Below are 9,174 nucleotides of genomic sequence, written 5' to 3' on the forward strand. Positions count from 1 at the left end.
AGATCAGTTTTAAAACTACCTAAGAAGGTTAAATGCTAGACTAGTATATGAGCTTACCTTCTTAGGTAGTAATTATTGTAATTATTTTTAACCTGTTGTAAATTGTCAAAAATAGGCAGAAGAACTGATATAAAAAGTTATTATTAAAAAACCTAGTTAATTATAATGTAAATATGGTAAAGACTCATGGGTTCAAGTGTTTGAGAGACTGTGGTGAATCCGATTCTTCACAGTTGGTTACCTATTAATATGAATTATTTATCCATTTTATTTGTCTTCAATATATTTATGTTTCTATGATAATGTTTGAGAATCATGAAAATTTAAAGAATGATGGGTGATAAATTACTTGGTGAAAAAAGGATAAATAAAGATGATATACTGATTCTTTAAAAGCTTATTTTCTGAGAAAAAATAAAGTCAAATTTTATTTTAAGAGAAAGATTGGGAATGGTAAACCGTATTAAGGTCTTGATTTTTCTTCAACATTGCCTGGCTATTCTTGTCTTTCTGTATCTTCCTATCACTTAAAAAATCATTTTTTAAGTGCCATGAAAAAATCTGTATTTTTAAGTGTCATTGTATTGAAACTGTATATACATTCAGAAGAAATTTCTATCTTCACATTATTGCCTCTCCCAATCCAGGAAAATCCCTCCTACTACTTATGCATTCGTTAATATCTCTCAATAATATTCTGTAGTTTTATATGTAGACTTATTTTCTATATTTTCCTTTCTTTTTACTGTAAATAATTTAAATATACTAACTTACCTGTCTTCCAACTAGTACTCTCTTTAGCTGTGTCAAGTCCATCTGAATTACTTATTTTTTATATTCAATGTATTCTTTAGTTCTAGATTTCCATGGTTTCCATAGTAATTCTTCTCTATAGATCCTGGTTACATGCTTCTATTAACCCCAATTTTCTTGAATATATTAATTATAGCTGTTTCAGTGTCCATGCCTGATATTTCTAATATTAGAATTTCCTTTTGACCATGTTCTATTTTACTCAGTTGTAGTAATTCACTGTGTCAGATGCGCTGTGGTCTTTTGCTGTGCATGCTGAATATTGTATGTGAAAAATTATTAATATAATTTGAATCTTTTGAAAATGTTATTTTCATTCATTGAGGATTTCCTTTTGCCTCTGGCAGGAGTTTGACTAGGAGGAGGTCATTCAATCACAGGTAAAATTGGATTTCTGTCATTGTGAAGACTATTTCTGATTTTCCATTAATTCTTTGCTCTTGACTTTTGAGCATCTCAATTGAAAATTTAAGAATTTCACCAGGATCTTTCCTAATTGATAGTCTCTGACCACACTCTTTTTTTCTTTCTAGGCTCTTGAAACTGCGAAGTGCTATTCAGTGGCTTGTCCGTCACTAACAAACTGTTAAGTGCTTCCAGGACAAAAGATGTACTTACTAAATGCCAGACTGTGTCTTTGCCCTTCTCTCAGGAACTGGGCTGTAACTTTAGATTCCTTGGTAGCGCCCCCACGTCTTTTAACAGATGCTTGTAATGTATGTTACCCAACCTTTCATGTTGTTATTGGTGAGAGGATTGTTCTAATGTAAGCTAATCCATTATAGCCAGAATTAAAAAGGGATACTCTTACCTCTTTATTTGGGGAAAAAATAACTTCAGAGTGTCTCTATGAGACTGTCAACACTGCTAATCAATGGAACCTAAACACTCTGAGCAACTTCTTGTTCCTTCATCTCCCCACAAGAAGATGCGCGCAGCATGTCTGGGACCAGTGTTCTCTTACACTGGTTTTGACGGTACCCTAGGCATTTTTCCTTTGTGGCCACACTAGCTGGCTTGTCAAATGGTAAAAAAACACTTGCGAATTTTTCATATACTGCATTTTATTGTGTTAAAGAAGACATTGATTTAAGAAATAATGCTATATGTCACCATTTAAAGATAAATGCTACTAATTATAAAGTGTCAAAGACTTTCAAATGCTTCTTGATTTTAAAAATTCCATTATATTAATAATATAAAGCTATGAAATATAAACCAGAGCATGGTTTTACACAATAAGAAAAATAGTTTTCTTTAATTAAACTTGGAATTTCAAAATATTGAAAAACAAAGAAAAATTGCCTATCTTAAAAATCTGATACATAATGTGAAATTTTCTCAATTAAGTCACAATTTTGGAGTTGATAGATATAATAAAAAGCATAACTAATTAATAACATAGATCATAAATTTTAAAAATTATTTTATAATAGTATAAAATCCTTGTTTAAAAATAAACATACACACATTGTGTAATAGTATACACACATCTTTAACCATGACACACCAGAGGTTTTTTATGAAGGGTTTTAGAATTACTGATTGCGAGTAATGGGTAAATGTGGCACCCTTTTAGTAGGTCTTTAGCATAGTGGTCCTTTAATCATGGCTTGTTAAAGGATTATTATATACCCTGATAAGTGGCAATTTGAGTGAGTCAGGGGGAGGACACTGTAAGCATGTATATATAATTTTAGTTTCTGATTTTCATTAATTCAACAAGTATTGGCATTACACCATGCCAAGTAATGTAATGAACGCTGAAATTACAATTCCCTCTATACCGCCTGATGTTGATGGTTAATTGATGCATGGTTTTTGCCCTCAAGGTATGTAACAAATAATAACAGGAGAATACAAGTGTAACTATATCATTTAAAAAATCATATCGTAACAGGTAAAAATGACAAAAGAGCATGATGGTAAAAATAGCATTAGGGGTATAACCACAAGCCAGTTTAATTGTTATAACCACGTCAAGAGGTTGAGCCTTTACTCTGCAGGTTTGTTTACTGTGCTGGCGTTTTCCGAGATGTTAATAATAGAATTTGGACCATGTAGCAACAGGTCTTTGTTCAAAGAAAAATATTGCTGAAAAATGTGTCGTCATCATCATCTTTGGTTTCATTATAAGAGCTAACATTTATCAAGTGTTTAATAAGTTTCAAGTATAATCCAGTGTTCTTTTAACACATGCTTTAACTCATTTGTTCTCTGTAACATTCCCATGGAATGTCCTATCTCCCTTTTTGTATCGTTTCAGGTGACAGATGAAGTAACAGCCTGCAAGAAATTAAATAACTTACCTAGGAGATTCACACTGCTAAGAAATGTAAAGCATATTGCACCTAGCATACTATCCTCCAGGTAATATTTCCTTCTTTTTTTATGTCAAGTAGTATTCTATTGTGTAGATTCACCACAGCCTTTTTATCCGCTCGTCTACTGAGGGCAGTGGGACTGCTTCCAAGTCTTGGCTGTCGTAAATAACGCTGCAATGCACATAGTGTGCACGCATTCTTTCAAATCAGTGTTCCAGATTTCTTTCCATACGTACTCACAAGTGGAATTGCTAGGTAAAAGGACAGTGCCATTTTAAATTTTTTGACACAACTCCATGCTCCATACCACAGTGGCTGCACCAGTCTGCATTCCCACCAGCAGTGCACAAGGTTCCCCTTTCTCCACATCCTCCCCAGCACTTGCTGTTTGTTGATTTATTGATGATAGCCATTCTGACAGGTGTGAGGTGAAGTCTCATTGTGATTTTAATTTGCATTTCTCTGATGATTAGTGACACTGAGCATCCTTTCATATGTCTATTGGCCATCTGTATGTCCTCTTTGGAGACGTGTTTATTCAGGTCCTTTGTCCATTTCTTAACTGGATTTTTTGGACATTGAATTTTATAAGTTCCTTATAAAGTTTGGATATTAAACCCTTATCAGATGTATTGGTAAATATGTTCTCCCATTTATATGTGGAATCTAATGAACATAATGAACAAAATAAACTAACAAAGTGGAGACAGACTCATGGATACAGAGAACAGACAGACAGATGTCAGAGGGGAGGAGGTTGGGGGCTGGGTGAGAAGGGTGAAGGGGTTAAGCAAAGAAAGAAAAAAAAAAAGAAAGAAAAACTCATGTACACAGACAAAACACTATGGTGTCTGCCAGAGGGAAAGAGGGGTGGGGGACGTAGAAGAGGGTGAAGAGGGGATGAATGGTTATGCAAGGAGGCTTGACTTGGGGTGGAAAACGCAAAATACAATATACAGATGATGTATTGTAGGATTGTATACATACTTTTATTAATCAGTATCACCCAAATAAATTCAATAAAAACCAAATTATATGAAAAAAAGAAATGGTGAAGTTGAAACTCAATGGATATTAGAACTCCATAGCCTGAATCCCGATACTGTGCTTTAACAAGCTCACACTACTCAATTGCAGCCTGCTAAGCAGCATCACTGCCATCATCTGAAAGCTTGTTGGAATTCCAAAGTTTTAGGTCCCACCCTGGCCTGCATTTTAGCATCTTCAGGTGATTCGCATGAACAGGAAAGTTTGAGAAGTCCTGTGCATGGCTTCTGCACTCAAGGCTTTTTGGGGGAGAGGTCATTTTGGGATAATAGGCCTAGAATGTCTTATGTTCCTGTGGCCTTTGTTACAGTACTGCAGTCATAGCCAGTGGTTATAACTATGTATTTTCAATAAACCTGGATGAACATAGGAAAACTCCCGAGATATTTTGCCTGCACAGTAAAAATGGTTGTCAATGCTACTACTACCTGATCCTTCTAAGTAGGAACACCAGAATTGGACTTTAAATAGGCTCAGAAGATGAATTATTTAAAAAATATATACAACACACATACATGTGTGTATATATCTATACACATGTACATGTATATACACACATGTATATGTGTGCATATATATTGATATATTTATTTATCACTGCTGTGTTTCCCAAACAATAGTATCACTGGATGTGAGACAGATCTTTCAGGTGGTACATGGTCATGGTACTACATAGTAATAACTGAGAAGTTAACTCCGTTTTTATTCTCTTAATCCTCTGATCAATTAAGATCAAGCATTTTTTTAAGAATTTTTATTATCTTTAGAGAGTGGGGAAGGGAGGGAGAAAGAGAGGGAGAGAAACATCAATGTGTGGTTGCCTCTTACACACCCCCTACCGGGAACCTGGCCCACAACCCAGGAATGTACGCTGACTGGGAATCAAACTGGCAACGCTTTGGTCCGCAGGCCAGCACTCAATCCACTGAGCCATACCAGCCAGGCCAAGATCAAGCATTTTTGAGACCCTGTTTCTCTTAACACTTTTCTACCACTTTTAAAAAAGAGAGAAGTAACCCTTTATGCCCGTGGTAGAGGAATAAAAGACTGAAATGTTATCAGTATTTTCAGGTTATTTTGACTTAAGAATCAGTGCTAAGAGCGGGAGTATCTACTTCTTGGAAGGAAATGCTATTTAGAATATGTAAAAAAAATAAGTGATAATAGTGTAAATATTTGGAAAAATAGTGTTTTAACTGCTCAATAAAATAAGTAGATGTTACATCATCCCTAAGGCACTGGCTGTTACCCATTATTCTCTGATTTTGTGATGGCTATGTATATTACATTTGAGTAATAACTAATGGGTAATAAAGTAAAAAGAGAGAGAAATAACTTTTGGCAAGGAATAATAACAAAGTTGGATTATTACCACTGTTTTGTTGTTGTTGCATTTTTATTTGTAATGATTTTATATTTATAATTTTAATGTATGATAGATTTAAAACTTCCTTTAAAATAAATTTTATGTACAAATCTTCAATTTTAACTAAGCAATTAAGACAACAATTGTACAGTTGGTACATACATATGGCAAACACTATGAGGGATGTGTGTTAATACTGAGGATTAAGACCACTGACATACAGAATAATCAGTATTAAAATGATTTTAACAACTAAGTAAATGCATAAACGACTGAGCTTAGTTTCAAAGAGTTTTGAGCAAGTTTATGAATCCTTTTCAATTTACAGTGTCTTTTATTTCCCTGTGTTTACACTAGGGTATCAGCTGGATGCCCATCAGGAGGGCGAGGGTCTGGGTCACTCCATGACTCTCTGATCTTCCCTCCTACCAAGGTGACACCTGGATGGAAGGAGGAACATGATGCAGTCGTCTGAGATCAGGACACATATTTCCTTTTGACAGGAACACAGATTTTTCCCGCTCTGTAAGACTCCCTAAAGAGAGCAGGTAGTGACAACTCATTCTCACCTCCAACACATCCGTGACCTTGTCCCTTTCGGGAGAGGACCATACAATTTCGGGATGAGATGAAGTAGAAGATACATTATATGAAAGATCCTTAAAATAGATATTGATGAAACATTATTATTTTTATGTTAAGAAGAAAATTGCCTTCCTTATGTATAGGTACCAAATGGAATGAGGGGAAATTTAGACTCGAACTTACCATCTTTTTAAAAAAAGTTTATTTAAATAACAACTAACTCCTTCTCAGAGCTGCTAAGATCTATAAATCACTACAATTTTTTAATGCTGAGGAAAAGAAAAGATTACCTCTAAGTGCTTCAAATCCAATCCCAGCAGTGTTTTTAATGAACCAAGCTTGTTTTTAATCAATACTTAAACTGCAGGGTTTTTCTTTTTTTATGGTGGTGCTTTTAGATTTCTGTGCTTGTGAAAAGATTAGCAAATGTCATGCTTGGGAACAGGAAGTGACTTTGATGCAGCAGATCAATAAGAAGCATTGTTCAGCTAAGTATGACAGATAAAAGTGAATGTTATTTCCCAATTTTATAAGAAATCTCCATTATGATGCATCATCTGCAGGTGGGCACTTTGAAAAAGGTAGCCTGAGCCTGGGGCTTTAAGATGTTTGCAGAAATCTTTTCAGGTTAACATGAGTTGAATGTAATGCATTCCAGAACATTAAACCTGTCTTTAATTGTTAATCTCTTTTATTTGTAGACCATTTTATTTTGCACAAATCACTTTTTACCTCACATTATGTTGTTTAAATCTCACAACAGTCCTGACAGGTAGTCAAAGTGGAGTTTTATTATACTTATCCCACAGATGGAAAATTGGAGATTCAAAGATATTAAGCAATTAGTCTAAGGTCATAAAAGTGATCAATGGCAGAGCTTGATGGGTCCATAATTCATGTGGAGGGTGAAGAGAGAGAATGTGTGCTTATTTACTAGCCCAAATTTTCTCAATGGTTATACTGAAGAGAAGGAGCTAACAGAGATTACAGTGAGTTTCAAATATAAAACTAATTAATTGTAAATAAAATTCTTTAAATCCAGTCTAATCATTATTAATTTATTCAACTAGTATTTATTGTGTGCCAACTCCATGCTAACAAACAAAACAGAAACAGACTCATGGATACAGAGAAGATGGACAACTGTTAGACGGGAGGGTGTTGGGGCTGAGGGAAAAAGATGAAGGGGTTCAGCAAAGGAAAACGAAATCCTCATAGACACAGATAACAACCTGGTGATTACCAGAGGGGGAGAGGTTAGGGGGGAGGTAGAAAGTAAAGGGTGATAAATGGTGATGGAAGGAGTCTTGACTTTGGGTGGTGAACACACAGTACAATGTACAGATGATGTATTATAGAATTGTATACCTGAAACCTATATAATTTTATTTACCACTGTCACCCTAATAAATTCAATAAAAATTAAAAAAAAACAGACCTAGTTCTGACATTGAGCATAGGGCACAACCAAGATAGTCTCTGAGTTTATGAATTTGACACTCTAACAAACTATAGTGAAGCATTTGCTTAAAATGTTTATATCATTTTCTTACTGAGTAGTTTGTCATTGTACGTTCAAATTTAAAATGGATAAACTTGATATCACAATTCTACTCTTAAAGATTTATCATAAGGGATATCAGGTATTTACACAAAGATGCATGCACACATTGCACGTTCTCAGAATTTTACAGTAACAAAAACTGGAAATAACATCGGTGTGAGGTTGCTTGAATATATTATGACACAGTTACACAAGGGAAAATTATTTTACTCTTATAAATAATTATATTGATTGATAGGTATGGATAATAAAAGCTGTCCATAGTATATTGTTAATTTTAATAAACAAATTAGAGATGGTATCTCTTGTTTTATCAAATGTATGTATTGCTATTAGGGTATAAGTATGAATGATTTTCTGAAAAAAAAAATAGCCACATGTTAGGTATTATCTCTAAATAGTTAGATTCCTGCTCATCTTTGTTTTGTTTTTAAGCTTTTTTGCATTTTATTTTTAATAAGCATGTTATATTTTATGGTTATGAAATAATACCATTTTATTTAAAACACTTTATTAAAGATCAACTATTTAAATAGCATACAGTCGTATAATGAAATGTGGTGTTAGGAAAATTTGGGAACATATCTTTATAATTTGAACATGTAGGGCTTTTTGCTTGTATTGCCTTTCCATTTGTCAGATTATTTTGTTATGTAGATTGCTCCGTTTGGAGTCTGTTGGATTATAGCCTATATTTGATATTTGAGAAGCCTATATTGGTATCCTTCTTTTATTTGAACTTGGTTATTCCATGGCCCACATTCCAGTCTCTTCTCATGGTTGGTTTCTGTCAGAATTTTCTAAATGAAATAAAAAGGGCAGCTTCTCTTTTAAGTAAGCCACTACAGAACTATGTTGAAAACCTTTATGAAGATTTTTGATTTAGTGTTTAGTTTTTATTTCTTCTCAGGTTGAATTTTTCCACAGTAAAACAATTCTTCTTCCTAAACTCCATCTAAGAGCATACATTTTTTTCCCACTTTCTAAGGCCTGATCTTAATTTACATAATAAAAATGCCAGTTTTGCTTTGTCTGCAGTGAATGGAGAAAAGAAGGTAATCTGTTTAATGCCTTGATTCATATAATTGAGATTTCCTGAAGCTTTTATTATCCATTTGAAAGTCTGAGTTTGGGGAAGAAGTTCTAAACTTCTGTTTAGCAGAAACTTCTGCCAATTCTCATGTATGTTTAGATGCGAAAGGTGGATACTGTGCCATTCTTGACATAAATGAACAGGGACGATATATGGGACTGACATGTTTACTGACACGGGACGATATATCACCAAAGATTGCCTACTATATCAATGTCAGGGACAGAAAAAAACAGGAATGCAAATAAAATTAGAGAAGTCATAACTCTGAGCTCCCAACCTCAGGACTCTGGTCTGTAAAGTTCTTTAATTTCTGTGTTCAGAAGACTCATGATAACATTGAGGAGAAATTAGGAATTGCCAATTCCTAATCCAGGGAGTG

General features: G+C 34.2%; 1 long non-coding RNA gene across 2 annotated transcripts in view; it reads left to right on the forward strand.

Annotated features, from left to right (window-relative positions):
• LOC139440772 (uncharacterized) overlaps positions 1 to 6,700 on the forward strand; it is a 40,093-nt gene extending 33,393 nt beyond the window's left edge. The window contains exons 1-3 of one of the 2 annotated variants that reach the window (XR_011650929.1): positions 1,382 to 1,529; positions 3,080 to 3,183; positions 5,908 to 6,700. This is a non-coding gene — a long non-coding RNA (uncharacterized lncRNA). Of the gene's footprint in view, positions 1 to 1,381; positions 1,530 to 3,079; positions 3,184 to 5,907 lie in introns of those variants that run through there. The other variant, XR_011650928.1, reaches the window with a different exon arrangement.
• Positions 6,701 to 9,174: the final 2,474 nt, after the last annotated feature.

The sequence above is a fragment of the Desmodus rotundus genome, chromosome 3 (assembly GCF_022682495.2).
Source record: "Desmodus rotundus isolate HL8 chromosome 3, HLdesRot8A.1, whole genome shotgun sequence".
NCBI lineage: Eukaryota > Metazoa > Chordata > Mammalia > Chiroptera > Phyllostomidae > Desmodus > Desmodus rotundus.